At 39.4% G+C, this 24,529-nt stretch overlaps 1 protein-coding gene and 1 long non-coding RNA gene across 2 annotated transcripts in view; one reads left to right on the top strand and one right to left on the bottom strand.

Moving 5' to 3' along the window:
* L3mbtl4 (L3MBTL histone methyl-lysine binding protein 4) overlaps positions 1-24,529 on the top strand; it is a 374,322-nt gene that overhangs the window by 180,099 nt on the left and 169,694 nt on the right. The window lies entirely within an intron of this gene.
* LOC138831618 (uncharacterized) lies at positions 5,205-9,148 on the bottom strand. Its single transcript, XR_011373404.1, has 3 exons — positions 9,059-9,148; positions 7,793-7,916; positions 5,205-5,316 (listed from the first exon to the last, which is right to left on the bottom strand). It is a non-coding gene; the product is annotated as an uncharacterized lncRNA (long non-coding RNA).

Here is a 24,529-nt window from a genome sequence, read left to right as displayed (position 1 = left end):
TCTACTGTCTCTTTAACATGAGTAGTGAATACCATAAGCTTAGTAAGCCAAACAGATTTTGAAAATCAAAAATACAATTCAGATGAATGGAAAGAACTGGGTAAACATGAAGCAAACCCAGTAATTCCTGTGATTAATCCTCAAGCTTACACATTGTCTAAATATTTACATTGACCTTCTACTTCTGCCCTAAAGTATGTTTTCAGGATTATGAACATCACAACAAATAGATGCTGCCCCATTGCACTGAAATGAGATGTGTGCACACTGTAGTAACTATCAAGAGACCTTCTTTTAGTACTTCTGGCTAATTTGTAGCATTTTTTTTTTATCATTTAGACCTTTTGGGGGTTGATTTTTTGCAGAAGCTCAAAGCAAATTAGCTGAAAGAGAGAAACAGACCAAAGAAAGTGTAACAAAAGCATATAATAAGATTAGGCAGATTTTAGGTCTGTGGTCCTGCTTTGAGGGTGATGTGGGGGGGGCAGTCATGTGAAGGATACAAGTTCTATCTCCAAGTTCAATCAAGTAGTAATGTACTACTCTACTCTTGAGCTTTACTCCAGCCCTTTTGTTTTAGTTGATTTTTAAGATAGAGTCTTAAGTTTTTACCTAGAGTTGGCCTTGGACCAAGATCATCTTACATCTGCCTGCTGCCTAGCTAGGATTACAGGTGTGCACCACCACTATCCACTTGTTTTATTTATTTATTTATTTAAAATATTATCTTTAAGGGGTTCTACAAAGACGTTCCCATTGTACAAAACAGTATATGAATACAAGTGTCTGATGACACGGTTACCCATTGCTCCTAACCCAACCCTTCTCTCACTTTTTTTTAATTGAGATTAGATGATGACATCAATTTCACATTTCATAGTATTGTGGAATAGTGATACTTAAAGTCACAAACACATTTTAAATATTTTTAAAATATTTATCTTTATTCTGTAGTTGTGCCAGAAGCCAAGTTATGAGTATACTGCATCTTGATCAATTCACCCCTTCCATCCATTCTTCCCAACATGTGTCCACCCCATCTATAACCTCAATTTATGGAGTACAATTATAATCTACGTTGAATATAATGACTGCATCTGCTTGCCCTTCCTCTCTCCATTTGTGTGCCTTTCCTTTGTCCTCACCCACTCAGAGCATGTTTCAACTTCCTGGTATTCATTTTGTGAAACAGTTCATTATTTGTTCAAAGGAGTTTCACCATTGGACTCTTCTCCTAAATATATCATCCTTTAGTCAGCTTGTTTGTGTGTATGTGCATTGGGCATTCTATATGTATGTTTGTATTTTAAATTTAACTTCTCCATATGATAGAAAATATGGGCTATTTGTTTCTCTGAACCTGAAGTACTTCACTTAACATAATTTTTTCTAGATCTTTGCATTTCCCTGGAAATGATATAATATTATTTTGGTAGTTGTGTAAAATTCACATATATGTATATATGTTTGTGTTGGATTTTTATCTTCTCGTCCAGGGTAGGGCATCAGGGCTGTTTTCATAACTTGGATATTATGAATAATGCAGCATTGAACACTAACATGCAATTGTCTTTACTGTATCCTGATGTGTAATATTCTAGGTAGATGCCCAAGAGTGGTATCATAGGGGAGTTCTATTTTTAATCTATTTGAAGAATCTCCAAACTGCCTTCCAGAGTATAATAGGGTTCCTTCCCCTCCCCCATTCACATCCCTGTCATTATTTGTTGTTTATATTCTTGATAATGCTAGTCTTACTGGGGTGAGATGGAATCTCAACATGGTTTTGATTTGCATTTCCTTTATGGCCAAGAATGTTGAGCAATTGTTCATGGGTTTATTGGCCATTCTTGTTTTTTTCTAAGAAGGCTCTATTTAGCTTTTTTTGCCCATTTATTAATTGTGTTACTTATTTTGGGGGAATTTTGTTTCTTGAGTTCTTTGTATATTCTACATGTTAAACCCTTGTCGAATGTATAACTCATAGAGATATTCTCCCATTCTGTAGGCTGCCTTTTTAGCTTAGTAACTGTGTCCTTCACTGTGTGCAAACTTATTAGTTTGATGTAATCCCATTTGTTGATTCTCTCTCCAATTTGCAGAGCTGCTGGAACTCTATTCATAAAGTTCTTGCCTATGCCAATAAATCCTAATGTTTCTCCAGCTCATTGCTGTAGTAGTTTCAAGGTTTCTGGTCTAATGCTAAGGTTTTTGATCCTTTTAAGTTGATATTAGTGCAAGGTGACAGACAGGGGTCCAGTTTTAGTTTTCTACATATGGATATTCAGTTTTCCAGTTTGTTTTCCGAGATAATTGTCCCTCACTTTTTAAATTAACCTAGGTTCTGTTTCCTGAATAAGTTGAATGACAGATATGCTTTACCATGCTTGGGCCTATGATTATTCCTTCAAAAACATTTGTTATGCAGCCAGTGGTCAGAGTATGTCAGAAGACGGCAGAAATTATGCAAGCCACTCCATCTGATGTGAGAGATCACTAATGATTGTAAGGCTTGGAATGCATGGACAACACTACAAAATTTCTGAGTTTTTTTTTGCTCTGATAACTATTGGAAATCTTATTCAAAACAGGGAATTAGCATGTCGGGAAAGAAAGCAGACATGCGGAATTCTAATGTCGGATCTGTCGCTGCCAGGTGTGAGTGGTGAGCCCTGGAGTGAGCTTCAGTGGAGCGCTACTGACAAGCTCAGGTTGTGTTCTTCACATTTGCACTGTGAAGTTCTATCTACTATGGACTGCAAAGATTAGAGAAAGATGAAAGTCATATTCAGATTCATTTGGGTGATCACAATAGCTTTGAGAAATGAAGTGGGGATCAAAGAAGCAGTCTGAGTTAAAAGGCACTGGCAGGAAGTGAGGAGTGGAGAAGAGAAGGGGTGTGTCAGCACCAGCATGGCCACAGTAACTACCTGGGACCAGACTAGAGGGCTTATGACAGTCAGGGATAAATGAAGAACCAGCTTAGCTATCTTGGTTAAGTCGTAGCTGCTTAAAGCCATGATTGGCCTGACCTTGAGGTAGAACTTTAGACTTCAAAAGAATTGTGTATGGAATGATTGCTACAGTTCTTCAGTTGTGAGTGAGAGAATTCCAGGGCTAACTTGGTATAAGTAAAAGCAGGAGTGAAGCATATTTGCTCGCTTCAGGAGAGGACATGTGCAGTCCAGCTGCAGGCATAGCTGGATGGATCCAGGGTCTCATAGAACAGGTTGCCTTGTTTATCTGCTTCCTTGCCCTCTCTCCTTGCATAATCACTGTTCCATTTTCTGTATCTCTACCTCTTCCATGTCTTCTTCTGTCTCTGTCTCCCAGCTTCTTTCCACTGTGGATACAGCCTTTCCTTCTTGAAGACAAACTCTCTATTCAGCTGGAATGAATGCCAGCAGTCACAACATGGCAGGACAGTGACCCTAATGGCAGTAGTCTTCCCTATCGCTCTTGGCAGACAAGGATCTAGGAGAGGACTGTGATGTGCTCAAAAGCAAATCCTTAGGTAGATCACTGTGGCCAGGATTTAGGATACTCTGGCCAGCTATACCCTGAGATTCAGAATGAGACCGAGTCATGGCCATCTATAGAGTTCTATATCTTCAAGGAAAGGCAAAGCACATAAACTATAGAACTATAGCATCCCATAGTTAGCAATTGTCTCTTTCAGTCTACCAGTCTTCAGGGAAAAAGTGATATTATCAGTCATGCCTATTTCTCCAACCTCATTGGATATTCTTGGCCTTAAGACAGGATGCTCAGAAAACCCAGGCCTTGCTTTGACATATCTCAACTCTTTTTCAAGAATTTGCATCCTGAGCAAAGGACTTGATACTTGGAATGCGTTGAGCATTTTGGGATGCATAGCTCCTGGGGAACAACTAGGTTTCTAGTGACTATCAGTTTTGTAGGAGTATGAACCAAAGGCCCTCATTTTTAAGAGGCAGAGTGTAGGTTAGGCATGAGTTGGAGTTTCTTGTTAGTGTGGCTCAGCCTATGATATCAGCATCCACCTGTTGGTCAGCGCGTGAACACAGATGGGGCATAGGAGTACAGTGTTGGCCAGGGGAATGGGGCTCTTGAACAGTGATAACAAAGAGGATCAGAAGAGTGCAGTGGGTCTAGACCAACATGGCACCTCTCTGCTGATCATGGTGCCCACCAAAGCCTTTCTCTTTGTCTGCTGGGTGGGTTTGCAGAGATTTCTGAAAATTCTATCTGGAAAATTCCATGTATCCTTGTGTGGGTAGCTCAGGCTTTGTGGAGAAGCTAATGAGGCCAATCAGATGGGCAACAAGCGCCCACAGGAGTTACGTGGAGGAGAGCCAGTGATCGCACGGAATCTTAAAAATGTTTTCCCCTCTGCAACAAAATATTTTATCCTTAAAATAGCATTTCATAATAAAAATAAATTTCTTTTCAACTGCAAAGATTGTGAAGAGGCTTTTTCTGAGTTTGCTGTTGGCGAACATTTGTGTGTGTTCCCAGACAGTCTGAGGCTGGGAAGGAACTGACTCATCCTAGGCTGTCTGCCCCGAGTGGAATGTGTGTCAAGCAATGCACAGCAGCTACTGTCAGCCAGCCACTTGCACCTCTAGCTGAGCAGTGCAATCAGCACCGCTAACAGATCAGACAGTAAGCTACCAGACACTTAGTAGGGGATGAGATATGCACAGAATACTAGCGGTCTGGAGTCCTGAAGCAGATGGGACTTGGACTATGTTCTACAAAGGGTCTTGGTTTCAAGCTCAGCTCATTTTGGTGTTTGCTTTCAGGAACAGAACATGCAATGGTAATAGCCCACCTGACAGCTCAGATCAGTGTCTTGACAAAACATATTGTTCCCAACCTAATGTTCCCTTGAAAGTTCTCTTGCTCACTTTTCCATGATGCAGTCATTGTCCGTGATCATGAATGTCTGAGAGCTTACCTGTTCACATACTGCATATCACACACCAAGGTTTGAAATACTGCCCTTGGGCATTATGAGCATTCTTACTTCCTCTCAGTGGGGGGAGGACATTGAGACTCAGTGGTGCAGGAGGAAGGAATGTTCTTCCAGAGAGCAAGTGGTAAGCTAATTGGATGGATAAAGGTGTTCTCCCATCCAGAGCTGCTAGAAGCTGGCTGGTTTCCTTTGATGCTGAGGGCTCTTCTTTAACCTGAGGCTCAGACCAGCTTCTAAATGCTGCTGATCTATAGGACGTCTTCTGCTGATTCCCTGCCGAAGTCAATAGTCCCAGGGGTCCTATTTTCCTCAGTAATCCTCATTCTGGCTATGACTTGCATTGCACTTCAAGCAAAGACCTAGAGACGGAGAAAGACATTCCCTGCTAGCCATTCTGGCCACACCTTACTAGTTGGATTTGAATGAATTAAATAAGCCACTTCCCATGAAGTTTTTATTTAATTTGTAATAACTGAAAAAATATTTCCACAGGTATTTATGGGTTCTCAAAGCACCATCTTCGGTCAGTTTTCTGAGGCAGCAAGGCCGCTGTGGGCTCAACTTACTAACCCAAGGCCTCTCCTTCTGCCTCAGACTTGCTAGTTTCCATAGCAGCATGGTGGCTAGGCCACTGAATTTCATCGAAAACAAAGCCTATCATTGTGAGTTAGGAAGGTAGCCCTCAATGATGTCAGAAGGTCTGAAAAGTAAAAATCACAAGAGTTTCTTTGTTTCTTTGGCCCCAGTGAGAAGGAGTTCAACAGTTTCAGTCTTTTTTTTTTTTAACTTCTGCATAACTTATCTTTGGAAAGCTTGCTGAAGGATATGTCAGGCTATCCCTAGTTCTTAGTTCCTACTGCAAAGTAGGGTGATTTGTTCTCTATTGGCTTAGATGAGGATCACTCTCTTTGGTCAAAAGGTAGGTGTTAGAATCAAAACCTGTCTCTCCCCCAGGACATTCCTCCTCTCTAGTTTTACATACAAGCCTTGGGGGTCTACAAGGGAGAGAATTATACTCTCTAAGCCTGGGGTTCTTTCTTCCTTCTCCTTCCTAAAATACCCTGGCTTTGAATGTCATATCTGCAACCTGCCTCATAGCCTCTTATCCATAGGTACTTGCTGATGCCCCTTCTTCATTGGTTGTTTTAGCTGGTGAGTACAGTAACTATCACCAGGTGCCCAGTCTTCCTTCTAGATGGCTTCAATGTGCACACAGATCTCCTTCCAACACTTCACCCTGTCTTCTCAGCCCTCTGAGTCACTTTCTCTGGATTATCCTGTCCTCTGCCCTACCCCAACTGCTGGCCCTGGTTGTCATGCCATAGGCCAGGCTGTGACCAGGAATGCAACACTCTCTGTGACTGCTACCTTACAATCTCTCACCACTACTGTTGTCCATCTAAGTCATATCCTTCAGTGCTGCCTTTCTGTCGATCTTCAGCCCCCTCTTTGCCATCGATCCTCCTACATCTCATTGTTCTCCCTCACCAACTTGTTTTCCATCCTTCATTTCCATGGGTGATCGAGTCAGATCATTATGTAAGCCCCAGATTCTCACACATTCATCATCTTTCTCTCTGGTCAGAAACACTGTTCTGGTAGAGGCTGACTCTGTCACTCCATCCTTGCTTCTTAAATATGGCTAGGAAACAATCAGGACTGGACCTGTGCATAGTCACAGATGCATGTGTTTCCTATCTTTAGTGCTGGCTGGGGGCCTGACTTTCCATGACCTATAGATTACCCCTTCTCCTCATTAACTGTTCACATCTTCCCCCCTTATCTTCCCATCTCACTCTCAGATTTCCTAGCAAGGAAGCAGTCAGGCTATAGCTCCATCTCCTGCCAGTATTTTCATGTATCACCCACTTGCCTCTGTCCCTTCCTATCAAATCCCACCGTAACCCCATATCTTATCCTGCCAGATCAGCCCAATGATAATTCTCTTTCCTGTATCATCTGTTTTCTCCTTGCTTAGATAATTTCTGCCAACACACAAGTATGATGTTACGTTGGACATGATTTCCTGACTCTACATCTGTTTATTTTTCCACTTCTGTTTAAAAGAAATCTCTCTGAAAGAATAATCTACCCTTCTTACACTTCTTTTTGTGTTATCCAGGGTGCCACATGCATAATTTTCCTCCTCCACACTGACCTCTGCTTCTCAGATTCATGGATCAGATATACTTATCCTCCCTCCTCTTCAACTTGTGAACGCCAGAGCTTCAGGGCTTGTTGTTGGGCCTCTTTTCCCCATCTACATTCCTTCCCTTGGCAATGTCATTATCACGTGTCAGCACTGTAAATAGCATCTGTTTGCTAATGAACTGCGGACTTCATGCCTGCTTGATGTCTAGTAGATATCTCAACCTGCTCACAATGTGAGCCCTCATCTTGTCTCTGAACCTTCTGATGCTGCCATTCTACTGCTATGTTCCTTCAGTGGCTTCTTCTTTTCTGATTTAGGAGTTCTGGTTCTGGAATAACTATTTGGTTTTTTGTAAAGCATGTTTTTATGTTGAATTTCTACATCTTCTTATATATTTTGTTTTGTTTTTCCTGTTTTTATTGTGGTTATCATTAACCGGCTTTACTGATAATTTTAACATAAGGGTCATCATTGGATTTCCTTGACTGGCTGTATTTTCTCCTGATACAGGCCACATTGTCCTATTTTTTTTGGCATGCCTCATGCTTTCTCATGTGAGTGTGATGATGTTGTATATAAAAGAATGGCAGAAAGGGCTATAATTTTTAGCTGTTAGGCAGCTACTATGCCAGACTCTGATGGGTTCATTTGTGCCCTCCTAAAATGCATGTCCACCTCCTTACCTCAGAGCATGTGATCGTGACCTTGTTGAGAGGACACCTGTAGATGTGGTTAAGTTCAGGATCTTGAGATTAGATCATCTGGGATGAGATCATCAGGTGTGTCCTAAATTCAGCTACAAGTGTCCTTAGACGTAGAGGAAAAGACAGAGCACAGACCGTGTGAGAAAGGAGCAGAGCTGAGACCCTGAGCCAAGGAACATGTGACGCCCAGCATGCTAGAAAAGGTAAGGAGGATTTTCCTAACAGACCTCTCAATACTGGGGGATGCTTCTACACTTGGATTTTAGACATCTGACTCCCAGAACTGCAAGAGAACAGTGGTGTTTGGTTTTAAGTCTCCAAGCTTTCAGTCATTTTTTTTTTTAAAATGGCTCTCTTAAGGAGAGCCTGGCCATTCAAGGCCAAGAATGAGCTGAAGCCATCCAAGATAGGTTACTGCTTAGTTTACATACAGCTCTGGTTTCAAGTATGTTGAGAGAGAGGTTTCTTGGTAGAGTGATAGACCCTCTACCTATAAGTCTGAGGACCACGAGGTGGCTAGAGGTCTTGAGGGTTATACTATCCTCCCTAAGGTTCCCAGCAGTTCTGCGCTAGTCCTCAGTGCCCAGTCCCTGGGTTTCCTTCTTACTGTGTGTCCAGTCAGCCTTCCCTGTGACCAACAACTCCATGGCCACCTGCTCCCCTGCTCTTCAGCTGTGAACTCAGAAGATGCCCCAGGAAGGAGCTCCTTCTCTGCTCAGATGGGAACAGTCTGCTTCTCTGCTGGTCAGGTCATTAGACTTACTGGCATTCATAGTCAGCTCCAATATTATGGTTTCAGTTAGTTCATAAAATATTTTCCTGTCTTGATATTTCTGATTGTCAACATCCTACCCAGATGCATAACTCCTTAAAATACAAGTTAAGTTAATGATTATCTAAAAAATTAAATTATTTTAACTGATATGTAATATATCTCTATATATGTCCTCCAACATTTATTGATATCTTTACTCTAAAACATTGAGAAACACCAGCTGCTACTGACTCATGCCTATAATGCTAGCTACTTGAGAGGCAGACATCAGGAAATCATGGTTTAAGACTATGCCAGGCAAAACATTAGCACCACCACATCTCAAATGTAAAAGCTATGCCTGGTGTTTATATCTGTCATCCTGCTATAGCAAAAAGTGTAAATAAGATCACAGTCCATGCTGGCTCCAGCTAAAAGCAAGATTCTATCTCAAAACTACCTAAAACAGAACCAGACATTAGTGCTCCTACCTGTAATCCTAGTTACTTAGGAGGCCGAGGTTGGGGGATGACAGTTTGAGGCCAGCTTGTACATATAAATAAGAAGCCTTCTCAACTAATGACTTGCTTATGGTGGAATATGCCTGTCGTCCTAACTACGTAGGAAGCTGAGATCACAAAGATCATGGTTCTAGGACACTTCCCGTAGAAGAGTCTATGTAACTTAATCTCAATGGGAAAAAACTCACTGAGCTATGGTAGGAAGCTCAGATATGAAGATCATAATTCAAGTGTTTGCCTAGGAAGGATGTGGGACCCAATATCAGAAACTATTACAGTTAGGTGCTAGTGGCTCATACCTGTGTCCTATCTACTCAGGAAACTGAGATCCAAAGGATTACTGTTTGAAAACAGCCCAGGCAGAAAATTCTACAAGACTCTAAAATAACCAGCCAAAGGTTGTAGTGAGGCTTCAGTCAAGTGGTAGAGCACCAAGATAGCAAGCAAGGTGATCGAGTATAAGGCCCTGATTTCAGATCCCGGTACTGGCAAAAACAATTTATTGAATAACTAGCACATACAAGGGCCTGGACACATAGCTCAGTGGAAGAACACCTTCCTAGCAACCACTAGCTTTGAGTCTAAAAACCCCAGTGCTGCCATTAAAAAATATATAAAAAACACCTTTCTGCTATCTTCTTGAAATGTGCAGTGCAGTTATTGCACTAACAGACTAGAATTTCTTGCTTCTGAAAAGTTGTAATCTAGTACCTATTGATCAACCTCATTATCTCTTATTCTTCCCTCTTCTCCTCCCTACAGTGTTTGTGTCTTTGTGCCTAGCTGACTTCATGTATTATAATGATCCCTACTTCCATTTGTAGTTGTGAATGACAAGACTTCATTCTTTTTATGGCTGAATGACATTGCATTGAACCAGATTTTCATTATCCCTCATCATCAATTGATGGACACTTAAGTTTCTTGGCTATTATTAATAACTATAATAAAATGAGTATTTAGCATACTTATTTTATTTTGTGTGAATACACAGAAGTGGGATTGTTGGACCTATCGTGATTCTATTATAATTTTTCTGAGAAACCTCTACACTGTTTTCTATAATGGCTACACTGATTTCTATTATCAGCAATGATGTGCAAAGGCTCCCTTTATTTTACATCTTCATGGACACTTCTTACCTTTATTTTTTGATAAAATCCATTCTTCATGGAGTGAAGTGATACTATATTGTGACTTTGGTTTAGTTTGTAGATAGTGATATTATGCATTTAAAATATACCTGATGAATATTTGTATGTATTCTAGTGAATGGAACATTTAATATTACACATATAGTATATGCAAATTTATACTTAATTGTGGTAAAACATACTTATAAAAATTTCCTATATAGCTGGGAATTAGCAGCCAATTATCAGTACCCTTTTTATGATACAAGTATTGCAGCTTGAACTCCGAATCTTGTACAATGTTGGGCACGATACCTTAGCTTTTTCTTTCAAGGTTGGTGCTCTACAACTTGAGCCATAACTCCCCTTCCAGCTTTTTGCTGATTAATTGGAGAAAAAAATAATGATTTTCCTAATCAGGTTAGCTTCAAAACATGATCCTCAAGTCTCAGCCTCCCAAGTAGCTGGGATTGCAGGCATAAGCCAAAGGCATCCAGTATCAGTACCACTTTGAATCATCAGTGTGGAGTCTGATTTTGGTGAAGGGCAACAAATTCAGGCTTGAGGTTCAAGGGCATAGAACTTCAAAGGAGAAAAGTGGGTAATGGTAGGCTATAAGTGGATAAGTATGAAATACTTAGGAACATGTATACCAAAATATTGGAAACAATTTCCAGAAGGACAATAATGATTATTTTTGCTTCTTTCTAAAATAAACGGAGAAGTACATTTCTCTCAATGATTAGACCTTTGCTGATGATTTTAGTTCATATTGTGTATGACCGTTGTGATGTGCAAGATTTTAGAAAGCAGAATCCAGGTAATAAATGGGTTTCTTCCTTTAGTTTGGTTTTGATCCAAGAGCCCAATGGGCAGAATACACACAAGTTCATGAAAGGTAATGACTTCTGACACCTAATTATACAAAAATTATGTAAGAAATAGGAATCAGCATGTTCATTACAAACACTATTCTCCTCCATTGGTTGAAAGCTATTACTGGCTTGCACACTATTTATTTTGACCAGAAATTGAATCCATTTCAGAAGGCGTTGTTCTGGTTGAGGTAAGCACGGGCTGTGCATGAAGAAAGGGAAGGCTTCTGCAGTCAGTTGGATGCATAACCTACCCAATAGTATAAGTAATGTGAGCGACTGATGCAGAACTTTACATTTCAGCACAGTTTCAAGCCCAGTCTCCTTACTCATTAGAAACAACACCATTTATATGAATGACTCGGTATACTTCACAGGAAGTGATAAAGTCAGCCTGTAAATGGAAACTATTAAACCTAGGTTGTAGTATGGAAAAAGAGCCAAGATTTTTCATCTGTTATGCCTTGACATATTTAGATGAAAGCCTTTGATTTTGAGTAATGACGGAACAAAGTACAATTTTAAGAGGTAAAACATCAAAAAATAGCACCGCAAAATTTTGCTACAAATAAATAACTAGGTCTCACAAGCATCTACTCGGAGTCTGAATAGGAAGTAATGTCAGTTTTATAAATAGATTGGAGCAGAGGAAGGCAACTCACTGGTGATGCCAAGATCTTAGGCGTCACTCTGTCCCTGCCACGTGCCCCATCTTGCATTTGAGGTCTTGGCATCACACTGACAGCTCCATCTGTAGGATTTCAAGCCTTGAAATCACATTTCTGAGCAGAGCTCCCATCTGATTAGCTCTCTCTGTTACTCTCTTCCTCTGCATCTCCATGCAGGCCTCCACATGACACCTTGCCCCTCCCCTCCCCAGCCCTGTCAGCTTCTCCAGGAATCCCTGTCTAGAGCGGACTGAAAGCACACTACAGGAATGTGCATTTGTGCCCTTCTCAGACCTTTATCTACCACCCAAAGGAAAGTGCCTTCGCCAGTGTAGTATTGTCCACCAGGCTCTCCTCTGTGCCCCTGCCACAGAATAATTGAGAAATCGCCACTATCCCTGCTAAAGCACACTGACATTTGCCTCCTATGTGGAAAAACTAGGAGCCAAATTGTGACAATTAACTTTTCATTCCTCTAGCTTTAAGATGCTGATTTTTGTCTTACATGTCTCAAAAGAAACTGGTAATTCTCTTTACTGGAACTTTTTTTTGTTTACTTCATTTGTGCCCTATTCCTTTAGACTGTCACCAGTTATTCCCTGAAGGAACATGTGATGGAGTTGGTGCCTATGTTCCTGCACGCAGTATTCCTCAAGAAGTTCTAATATTGTGCCTACATTCACCAGCATAGCTTCTAGTAGTGCATTTCATTTGATTCCATTGGTAGCATTCATTCACTTCTCAAACAGTGTTAATCAAGATTCTGTTACATGACTGCAGCTGAGATTGTCAACCAAGGCATTGTATTTTCTTCCATGTTTTTCCACCCCTTTGCTGCTGCTTTACCATTCTGTCTGATTCCTAGATACCTTATTGCTTCTTATTTTAAAAAAAATTCCTAGGGATTCTTTGTAGACTCATTCCAGTCAGGATCCTGCACTATACTGAGTATGTAGAATTTGGGGGGGGGGGCAGAGAAATAAGGCATTGATGATTAGCCTGGAAAATGTGGAAATGACTGAGCTGCTAGAGAAAGCTAAGGCAGAAGCTGTGGCCTCAGCTGACAGAACAGACGTTGTCAATCTTTAGTCAGGCAGGAATAGAAGTCTTCTCTCTCCTGTGCTCCTGATGATACTTTGCATTGGCCAGACCAATCAGAAACCAAGGATCAAAGGCCATTGATGCCATTCCTAAGAGTCTATTTCTTTGGAAGAGAATGAATGTAGCCAGAACAGAAGATTGTTCATCTAACTGTGTACTCTGCCACTTCAGCCTCCCTCTCTTCCTGTGTTAATGTGCATGCCCCAGACTGCAATAGCCATTCTTAGATTCTGATTCTGGATCCCCTGCCTTTTCCACTGTAGGCAAGACCCAGGTACCACTTTTCATTTGTCTGCTACATATTTTTACTTTAATATTTTGTAGGAATTTCAACAATATGATCAGAAAGGAATTCATTACATCCCTTCTTCAACAACAAAATAAACCAGACTACACAATCTCAAAACAACACTACTTTCCCTGTATTCTTTATTTAGTAATAGCATAGACATAAATTTGTTTGCCTATCTTAGAAACTTTATTTTCTTAAATTCTTTTATCAAAGGGTGCCAGATGTTATTCTACATGTTTTGTTAAAGGAAATGTTTGTTCCAAAAGATTCTCTCCCATGATTGCTCCACTGTAGAGGCAACCACTTCCAACTAGTTTAGCTAATTTTTATGTGATTAGAGGAGATTCTAAACATAGGCTTGTTTTGCAACATCTTGATTATTGTGAGATTCCTACAATGTGAGACATGGACAAAGCTGTCATTTGTTCCTCTTGCTTCCTTCACCTGTGCACTCCCTTTCTTCACTTCCCTTGGCTCAATCATAATTTAAGTTAGATCCAAATTCCTATTTACACTACCACCTCTTAGTCATTACATTCAAGGAGAACACTGAAGAAAAAATGGTACTGTGACTTGGATTTGGGATGTGCTTCAGAAGCTCATGTGTTGAAGGTGCAAGTCTTCCTTCTGCAGCAGTGTTTAGAGGAGGAACCATTCAGAGGTGATTGAATCATGAGGGCTCAGACCTCCTCAGTTGCATTTCCATTACTGCCAGAGCAATCAGGTGACTGAAAGCAATAGGAGATACACAGAGGAATCACCATTTGCAGATGATACGTTCCTATAAAGGACCCTAAAGACTCCACAAAGAATTTAAACTGCCTATATCCGATACATTCCTTTGCAAACTGTCAAAATATAAAATCAATGTACAAAAATCTGTAGCTTTACTATATATATGTATATAGAGATATATATTTATAGCTTTACTATATGCCAACTATGAACAAACTGAAAAAGAAATCAAGAAAACACTCTCATTCACAATAACCTAAATTAAAAATATACCTTCAGAATAAGCTTCACTAAGAATATGAAAGACCTCTGCAATGAAAATTATGTGCGCCCTTAAAGGAAAAAAGTGAAGAAGAAACTAAAAGGTAGAAACATTTCCCATATTCATGGATTAGCAGAATTAGTATTATGAAAATGGGCAGGCTAACAAAATCCCAATGTCATTCTTTAGAGAAATAGAAAATTCAATCCTGAAGTTAATATGGAAGCATAAAAGACTCTGACTAGCCTAAATAATCCTGGTGGATGAAGGAAGTGATGCTGGAGGTATCACAATACTGAGCTTCTATAAGTCATAGTAAATAAAACAGCAGAGTATTAGCACAAAAACTGACATGTCAACAAATGGAATAGAATCAAAGACCTATTCAGCTACAGCTCTCTGATTTTCAACAAATGAGACTTTAGAGGAAATAATTTCACCTTTTGACACTTAGTATGATATTAGCCAGGCTTGTTAGCTATAGGTTTTATCATGTTGAAGTATGTTCCTTCAATTTCCAAGTTCTTTAAAGCTTTCCTAATTAAAATATTTGAGTTCTTAAAATTTTCTGCCTCTATTGAGATGAATTTTTTGTGCTTAATTCTCTTTTCAAAAAATCATTGTTATTATAAATATGATATACAGAGAGCCCTTGACTCTCTTTACGTGCAATAGTACATTAGTTGATTTGCATATGTTTAACCACTCTTGCATCCCTGTAATAAATTGAGCTTCTTTATGATAGATGATTGTCTTAATGTTTTGTTGAATTCAGTTTGCAAATATTTTATTGAGAATTGTTGCTTCTGTGTGCATAAAGGAAATGTATATAATTTATTTTTGTGTATATATGTGTCTATACTGGGTTTTGTTTTCAGAATAATACTTTGATAGCATTAGTTAGTTGCTATTCCTCTTTCTATTTCATAGGCTTATGTGAGGAACATTATTCATTCTTCCTTACAGTTCTGGTAGAATTTGACATTATGGTCCTGAGGTCTTTTGGGGAAGGCTGAGATGCTAGTATCATAAAATTTACTGTGCCACCCAGACTAACTTCCTTAACTCTTCTAGAGATTTGATGTGAGACCAGCAGTTCAATAGGGTGTGTTTGTGAGGAGCGATGTCAGGCATGTCAGAAGACCTCACTCAGCCACCATCTTGCTAGCTTTGTCCACATGTTTGAGCTTACTTTAGTCCTTGGAAAAAATGTTGATAGTTCAAGAGATAACTCTGCGATTAAGTGGACAATTCAGTAGAGTTGAATACACTGCAATGAGCCCTTTCAATGTATTGTTTGAATTTTTATGCTCACTTATTCCTTCATTTGTCCTAAAGAATTTTTAGGTGTCTCAATAAGTATGTTCCAGGTACTACCTGATACTGGAAACAATACATTAGAGGATATGATTCTGTGTTCAAATAACAGTCAAATATTGTGAGATAGAAAAGCAAAGTCAGATTAAAAGACATTCTTGAGTGATTTTAAAGAAAACTTTTTTATATGACCAACTTACAACTTGCTACTGGGAGAATTGGTAAGTTATTAGACAAACTATTAGAATGAGAAAGAAATACTCATGGTTTCAAACATTTTAGAAACAACCTTCAAACATTTTTAACAAATCATTACAAAGCCAGCCTGAGCAGGAAAGTCTAAGACACTTTTCTCCAATTAACCACCAAAAAGCTGGAAATGGAGCTGTCATACAGCACTAGTCTGAAGCAAAAAAGTTCAGTTGAGTAGCTAGGGTATAGGCATGAGCCACTGGTACTCAGCTCCCATCCTTTTTGAAAGAGTGGAAACTAGAGGCTATACTGACACAGTGTCCACTGCAAGAACTAGTGTCTTGAAAAGAGTGGAGGAGTGGCAACCTGGTGAACAGTTACCCAGGAGCTGGTTTGTAAGTGGTAGTAGAGGTGCAGAGTTTTTTCTCACTTCTCAGCCTGCTTGACTTGCAGATCATTGTTGAAAATCTCCTGCATTTCCCTGCCAAGCTCATGAAAATATTTGTTAGCTGTGATCATAAAGTGATTTTGAGGTTATTAGTCCTTACTCTGAATAAGGTTTTTCTTCCTGTGTATTATCCACAGATGTGTATCCATGGAGTCCCGAATGGAACTGTTATCTTGCTTAGTTAAATATTTTAAAATTTCTCAACAAGGACTAAAACTCTGGGGATTCTGTTGGAAATTTGGCCATTTTTATTTCTTATAGGAACCTTCTGGGGAGAGTTTGTCTTAGGGGAAAAAACCAAGTGTATTTTTTAAACTATAACCACAGAAATAAGATAATAGAAACTTATTTAGACATATTTGTCACAAATGGGAACATTTAGAGTTAAATGTCCTCTGCATCAGGCATCCAGCCAGGTTTCTCTTGGGCATGCTGTCTTACAGAGGTAAAAAAGACCAATAACTTAAAAAAAGAATTTAAGTAATTATTGAATACTTAAAGATACAGCTATATGTTTAATGACTAATGCAATTTATTAACTACTCTATTTCCATAGTAATACTCTAAAGAAGTATTGGGAAAAATTTTGTTCAAAACCATCCTCAGCAAAAAAATCTATGTGAGATCTGTAATTAAACCAAGTGTAGATTTTTACCATTATTTCTTTTTTTTATTGTGAAAATATTGTACAGAGGGGTTACAATTACATGGACAAGATAATGAGTACATTTCTTATCAAGCATTGTAGCCTCCTCCTTTGTTTCCCCTTCCCATCCCTTCCCATCCTCCCCCCCAATCCTCCCCGCTCCCCCCCACCCCCCGCACCAAAGTTGTAAAGTTCGTTTTCAACATAACGACTTGTACATCTCATTGTTGCAATGGGTCCACCACCTGTATCCCTATTTAAACGATTTGTTTTTCCCCTTCCCCTCCACAAATTATACTGACATCAAATACAGTGAAAGCAGGGGTTATACTGTGGGGGAGGGACATACAAAGCAACAAAGAAATAATCTTATAAATGTGTTTGAAACAATCACATGAAAGAAAAAAATTTGAACACATATCTTAGGGTTCATTTCCCTAACATCACCTTATCTGACCTTTTCTGCTTGACTCAGACATATACTAGTTATTGCAAATAAGGGAAACCATGGGACCTATGTTTCTTTGGGCCTGGCTTACTTCACTTAATATAATTTTTTCCAAGTCTTTCCATTTCCTAACAAATGGGGCAATGTCATTCTTTCTGATGGAGGCATAGAATTCCATTGTGTATATATACCACAATCCCCCAACAAGAAATCCTCAAAGAAACAACTGCCCAATAAATAAGTGGGCTAAAGACTTAAAGAGAAACTTCTCTGAAGAGGAAAGAAGGATGGCCAACAGACACATGAAGAAATGCTCAACCTCCCTAGCCATAAAAGAAATGCAAATCAAAACAACATTGAAATACCACTTCACTCCAGTAAGAATGGCTATAATTAAGAACTCTAATAACAACAGATGCTGGAGGGGATGTGAACAGAAGGGAACCTTACTGCATTGTTGGTGGGAGTGTAAACTTGTTCAACCACTTTGGAAAGTAGTATGGAGGTTCCTCAAAAGACTCCACATAGAACTCCCCTATGACCCAGCAATCCCACTTTTGGGCATTTACCCAAATGATTACAAACAAGACCACACTAAAGCTACCAGCATGACTATGTTTATTGCACCACTATTTACTATAGCTAAGATATGGAACCAACCCAGATGCCCCTCAGTAGATGAATGGATCAAGAAAATGTGGTAAATTTACCATTATTTCTCACCTCCATTGAATTAGATTAAGGATGGGTTGGTTGATAGCAGGAGATGTGAAGAGATGTATATATTACATTATAATCTTATTTTATAGCAGTATATTTACTATATACATGTGAATCTGCCTGAAATATATATAAGTGCAGAATTAAGGCCCATGTAGCTCACTGAAGTTCGAAAATCATAAGAAATAGGATGAATTTTGACATCGGCCTTGAAAATCAAAAGAAGATAATAATAGTTATAATGTTATTGTCAAGGTGATGTACCAAGGAATTACAGTTACATAAGTAAGGTAGTGAGTACATTTCTTGTTGAACTTATTACCCCTTCCCTCATTTTTCTCCCACTTTCTCTCCCCCTAAATCTCCCCTCCACGTTGTACAGATCATTTCCAACATATTGTCTTGTGAGTATCACTGTTGCATTGGTTTCTCCTTTGTCCTTTGTCTCACCATTTTGTTGTTCCCCTTCCCTTCCCTAATTCCAATAAATGTATATACAATACCCAGGATTCCAAAGTCAAATGAGTTATTGATTTTCCAGATTAGTGCTTTAGAAGTTTTTTTCCATATGGAAGCGAATGAGAACAGAGATGGATGTAACTGATTTGTGAGAGTGGATAGGTTTGGGGGCAGTGAGCAAAAAAGAGAAGGGTGGTGATTTTCCAGGATGAATGTTAAGGAGAGATAAGGGGCAAATATGTGGGTTTCACACAAGGGTTTGAAGCTACAGAAATCACAGTTGCCTCCTAGGTCAAGTGGCGATCCTAACAGGTGGATCACAAGTTTTTTAACTCACATAAAAATTTTCTTTCCTTCACTCTCCTTAAGCTTGTCATCAGGCTGTGAAAGGTGGAGAGTACAGGCATCCTCCACTGCATCCAGTTCATTCAGTGCTATTTTATTTCCTCCATGAAGGTGCCCTTTGATGTTCAGAAAAATGAATTTAATTCTGATATGATAGTGAAGTATCCCATAGTAATCCCCTCTCCTGTTACTTCAAGTCTGGTTTTGCCATTTGCAGATTGTGTGATTGTTGACTGAAAGAACATACTATGGACACTAAATGGGGAGATTTATATGATGAACATTATTTAGCATGTATTTCACAGCTATATATGTACTGTATACGTTTGACACTCAACATGGAATATACAAGTGCAGAATTAAAGCACATTCCTTGCCATTCCTGGCACTCCTGCTCCTGGGTTATGTTGGTGCTCTGTAATGGTGTGATCACAGTGGATTTGCCAGGGATAGAACAAATGTCTGGTGTTGGTCCTTCTCTGAGAAAACTCTGTGACATCTCCCAACAGAGCTCTGCACTCTGCATCACAGGAAGCAAGGTGAAGCAGGGCTTTGTCTGAAGCCCTGGTAGTTAAGAGTAGTAGATACCAGGATAACACACTAAAAGTCAGTTATTTCTAGAATGACACTTAAGCCTAAGTTTGGTTAATTGTAAATGCACTGCATTAAGGCTGGAAAAGTTCAGGTACTAAGTTATTATCTTACCTAAACTTACAGTTTATTCACCATAAGCATTTATATCTAAGCACTTCGTTTAGATTTGAGGACTCGACAATTAAAATACCTATATCGAATAAGCCTGTTAAAGTAATATTAAAATTTTTTAAACCATTTACCAGGAGAAAATAAGTGTAATAATTACTTAAGCTAATAAAATTATTATGATTGAGTTTTAAATTTTGCTCCTGTGTTCCAAGATAAAGAACTGCCTTATCCACCAATTTCCCAAAGGAACAAGGAGGAGATACAATTACAATCTTTCATCTACTTGAGCTGGTGGATTTTGAGCCAGAGAGTGGGTATGAGTCAGGGAGGCAGCAAAGGTGAATGAGGGAGGGTGTAGTACATGGCCCAGTATGGGTGATGGGCAGGAAATGATCATGTAATGTTGAAAGATAGTGTGGATTCTGGTGATTATCAGATTTGGATTTATACTAAGAAGGCTGTCTTTGTCTTTAGATTATCTAATTCTTCGATTTCTAATTCATTGTCACTAATCACTGATTTTTAAGATGCTAATCCCAGAAAGCTTTACTGCCTGTTTGAATATGGAAACTAGAAATTATTTGGTTTGGTTCAGACATCTGACCTTTGATTTCTAGTTTGTCAAAGCTGAAATAGAAAGGTATACATATTTACTTTATGTAGTCTCAAATATATGAAAATCTTAACCATAAGAAATACAGTGCTGGAGATGATTTGGTTTTCAAAATGGCTCTTTGCTTTATAGAAACAATGTAAATGCCAGGCACCAAGGGCTCATGCCTGTAAATCCCAGTTACTCAGGAGGCTGAGATTTGAGGATTGCTATTTAAAGCCAGCCTGGGTAGGAAAGTCCATGAGACTCTTATCTCCAGTTAACCAGCAAAAAACTGGAAAGGGAGCTGTGGTTTGAGTGGTAGAGAACTAGCCTTGAGCAAAAATACTCAGGGACAGTGCACAGGCCCTGAGTTCAAGCCCCAGGACCAGTATAAAAACAAGTCACACAAAAACTAAACTAAACAATGTAATTTATCGTTAAAATTCCAGTCTCCTCTATCAACTTGACCATGTGCTTAGATAAGTTGATGTTAAGCGAAATGAACCCCAAGTTAAAGACTCAAATGTTTTTTCTTTCTTGCTATTGTGTCTAACATATTTATAAGATGATTTCTTTGTTGCTTTGTATGTCCCTCCCCCACGGTGTAACCCCTGCTTTCACTGTGTTTGATGTTGGTATAATTTGTGGAGGGGAAGGGAAAAAACAAATTGTTTAAATAGGGATACAGGTGGACCCATTGCACCAATGAGATGTACAGATTGTTATGTCAAAAACGAACTTTACAACTTTGGCACGGGGGTGTTTGTGGGGGGGATGGGAAGGGATGGTAAGAGGAAACAAAGGAGGAGGCAACAATTCTTGATAAGAAATGCACTCATTACCTTTCCCATGTAATTGTACCCCTCTGTACTGTATTTTCACAATAAATTTTTTAAATTATAAGAATTCTTAAAATGACATTATCCTCTATCTAACCAGGTGTGACCACCTACTTAAATTTTTTAATTATCCTAGAAATAAGAAGATCTAAACTAATAGAAACATCCTTCATAAAGATGCATATCATAACAATGTGGATTTAGGACTGTGTATGTCAAGTTAGGCAGCCCATGGAGGAGGTGGGAGTCACATCATGGAATTAGGAGAGGGGCCATCCTAAGTAATTATGCACAGCCTCAGAAAGGCTAATTGAATGTTAAGAAAAATGTTAAGGAGAATACATAAAGCAAATCACCTTTGGGGCTTGGAAGGTGGCTCAGTGATAGAGTGCTTGCCTTGCATGCACGAGGCCCTGGGTTTGATTCCTCGGTACTACATTAGCAGAAAACGCCCTAAGTGGCGCTGTGGCTCAAGTGGTAGAGTTTAGCCTTGAGCTGAAGAGCGAGGGATAGCACCCAGGTCCAGCATTCTGGCCCCACGACTGACAAAAAAGAACACCTTTGCTGTCCAGAAACTTTGAACTTAAGACTTTTTGTTGTTGTTGTTTCAGACCTAATTGCACAATAGGAGAAGTAGAATGATCTCTCTTCGCAAAGCAGAATCCTGCTAGGTGCTCAGCTTACTTGTGCAACTCCATGTCCCTACCATCGCTGATGACTGTTCTTCGATGTTCACTGCCTCCATTTTTTTTTTAGCTCTTACAGTGTCCTTCATGGACACCCATCTGTGAATAATGCAAGAGACATTTCAGTGTTGAATAGAAATAGATAAATGTGCTTCATTGTTGAGATTTTTGAGAAGAGAGTTCAATAAATAACCGGGCACCATTGGCTTGTGCCTGTAATCCTAGCTACTAAGGAGGCTGAGATCTGAGGATCCTGGTTCAAAATCAGTCTGGGCAGAAAAGTCTGTCAGACTCTAATCTCCGGTTAAGTACCAAAAAAAAAGAAAGAGAGAAAGAAGGAAAGAAAGAAGAAAGAAAGAAGAAAGAAAGAAAGGAAAGAAGGAAGGAAGGAAGGAAGGAAGGAAGGAAGGAAGGAAAAAGAAAGAAAGAAAGAAAGAAAGAAAGAAAGAAAGAAAGAAAGAAAGAAAGAAAGAAAGAAAGAAAGAAAGAAAGAAAGAGAAAGAAAGAAAAAAGAAAGAAAGAGAAAGGAAGGAAGGAAGGAAGGAAGGAAGCAAGGAAGCAAGGAAGGAAAGAAAGAGGAATGAAGGAAGAAAGAAAGAAAGAAAGAAAGAAAGAAAGAAAGAAAGAAAGAAAGAAAGAAAAAAGAAAAAAGAAGGAAAGAAAGAAAAAGAGAAAGAAAGAGCCAGAAGTGAAGCTGTGGCTCAGGTGATGTAGAGCACTAGCCTTGAGTAAAAAAGCCCAGGGCAGCGCCCAGGTCATGAGTTCAAGCCCCAGAAAAAGTCTCCCCTTCAAGAAAGCATCAGTATTTTGTTACTGAAACAAGGATTCAGGTTGACCCTTTTTAATAATGAGACATAAAATACACTGTGTTGCAAATGAACTTTACAACTTGGGGGATGGAAGGGTGGCGGAGTTAGTTGGGGAGGTGGGGAGGGAGGGGATAGAAGGGGAAAAACAAAGGCTGGGGTAACAATGCTCGATGCGAAATGTACTCATTACCTGACTCACATAACTGTAACTCCTCTGTACAGTATCTTTACAATAGAAAAGCATGTCACTCAGTGTGATATAGCTGTGAGTTTCTCCAGAAGTCTTTCTCAGTCAAATCTTAGTTTGCTGAGAGTGCTTATCATTCTATATTGAACTTTGTCAAATGCATCGTCTGTGCCCACAGAGATGAGCATACTGTTTTATGTTTTATTCTGCCGCATAGAGAATTTGCTTTGATGACAGTGCTGAGTTGGCCTTTCCAACCTCCCCACATTTATCACGTCTGCTCATCGCTCATTCCGGTGGATTAGAACTCTACCTGCATCCCCTTCCATCAGCCTAACATTCTTCCCTTGACATTTCTTTAATTGCCCTTCATAATGGGCAGTTATTATTTTGCTTTTGTTTATCTGAAATTTTCTCTATATTAAGTGATTTGGGGTCTGATATAAACCCCTGCGTTGTCATTTCACTGTGTTGTGCCTCCGTTGAAAATGGGGCATAGCAGTCAACTATCAGTTTCACTCTGTGTAATTGCTGCCTTTCCCTGGTTCTCTCAGGATTCCTTTCTGTCTTTCATTCACTGTGATTTGCGTTGTTTTCATTTTTCTTTAAACTTACTGTGGTGGGTTTTACCATTCTTGCTAAATTTGTAAGTTAGAGACTTGGGGAGAATGAGAGATTTTTTTTCAATATTATTACTTGTGTTTGATTAGTTTGACTTCCCCTCTCCTTCCCTCCCTTCCCTTCCTCCTCTCTCCCCTTCTCTCCCTCTCCCCTCCCCTCCCCTCCTCTCCTCTGTGTTGATGTTATCTCAAGTGCCTGTAGCTCTCTTCAGTATTTCAGCCACTTACTATCTGGTCTTTAGAGTTCTAGCTTCTGTGAGTCTGCTTCCATTCTTACCCACTTTCCCACTAATCTGCTGTTATGTCCATTCTCGTTTTCAAACTTTTAAAAATTCTGACACTTAGCTTTCCAGTTCTAGAATTTACACTTGTCTCTTTTATAAAAAGTTTCTATTTCTTTCCTGAGACTCTCTATTCATTCATGAAGTTTTTTTTTTCTTTAACTTCTTGAATGTTGCTCTTTCTTGGCCTACAGCATGTAGGTCATCTCAAGGACTGTTTCTTTTGGCTGCTTTTTAAAAAAAGTTGATTATCTCTCATTCATGTGGTTCTTACTTTGTCTAATAACTTCATTGTATATTACCCGTTATGGATGGCATGGTGTGCAGTGTGAATATTATTATTCTCTTCCCCCCGCACTCTACTGAGAGTTTGAACTCAGGGCCTTGTGCTTGCTAGGGAGGAAATCATACCCTCAGCTCTTTTCATTTCAGTCACTTTTCAAATAGGGTCTCATAATTTTGCCTGGGTAAGTCTAGTCTGAGGTCTTCCTGTTTAAGCTTCCTGCATGGCTGGGATGAAAGTTGTATATATCACCTTCAGCTTTGTATTGGTTGAACCTTTTTGTTGGGCTTTCCTTGAACCATAATCTTCCCTCTCTGTACCTTAAGTTACTAGGCAAACAAGCATAAGCTGCCACCATACCTGATGTAATATTTATCTTTTCAGAAGGATACTGGTGGGTCTTGTTGGACAGTTAATTACTGGTGATTCTCTTAATCTGTGTCTTTTTAGGGCTCATCCAGTGTAACTCTTATAGACATGGTTATTTCCTCAAATGGTAGACTTTTTCATTGATTCTCTGCAAGTATAATTGAAATCTCTTGTCTCTGCTCTCTCAGAAATATGTAACCCCACTAATTTTTGTTTTAGCTACTCTGCTTATCTTCATGAAGACTCATCTTGTATAAGTACAGTCTAGCTCTTGACCTAGGTCTATGTGAATAAGCCATCTTCCCCCTCCCCAATTTTGTGGTCATCTCCTGTAGCTCCTCCTTTTCTAGCACTCTGCCATTCAGTTTCCCACGGCCTTACCAGCTCTCCAGTCTGTGTGTCCTCTGCCACAACATGACAGCTACT

Source organism: Dipodomys merriami, unplaced genomic scaffold (assembly GCF_024711535.1).
Source record: "Dipodomys merriami isolate MVZ:Mamm:240054 unplaced genomic scaffold, mDipMer1.0.p SCAF_2, whole genome shotgun sequence".
NCBI lineage: Eukaryota > Metazoa > Chordata > Mammalia > Rodentia > Heteromyidae > Dipodomys > Dipodomys merriami.
Note: the sequence above shows the minus strand (reverse complement) of the source record. Positions and strands in the feature narration are given on the sequence as shown.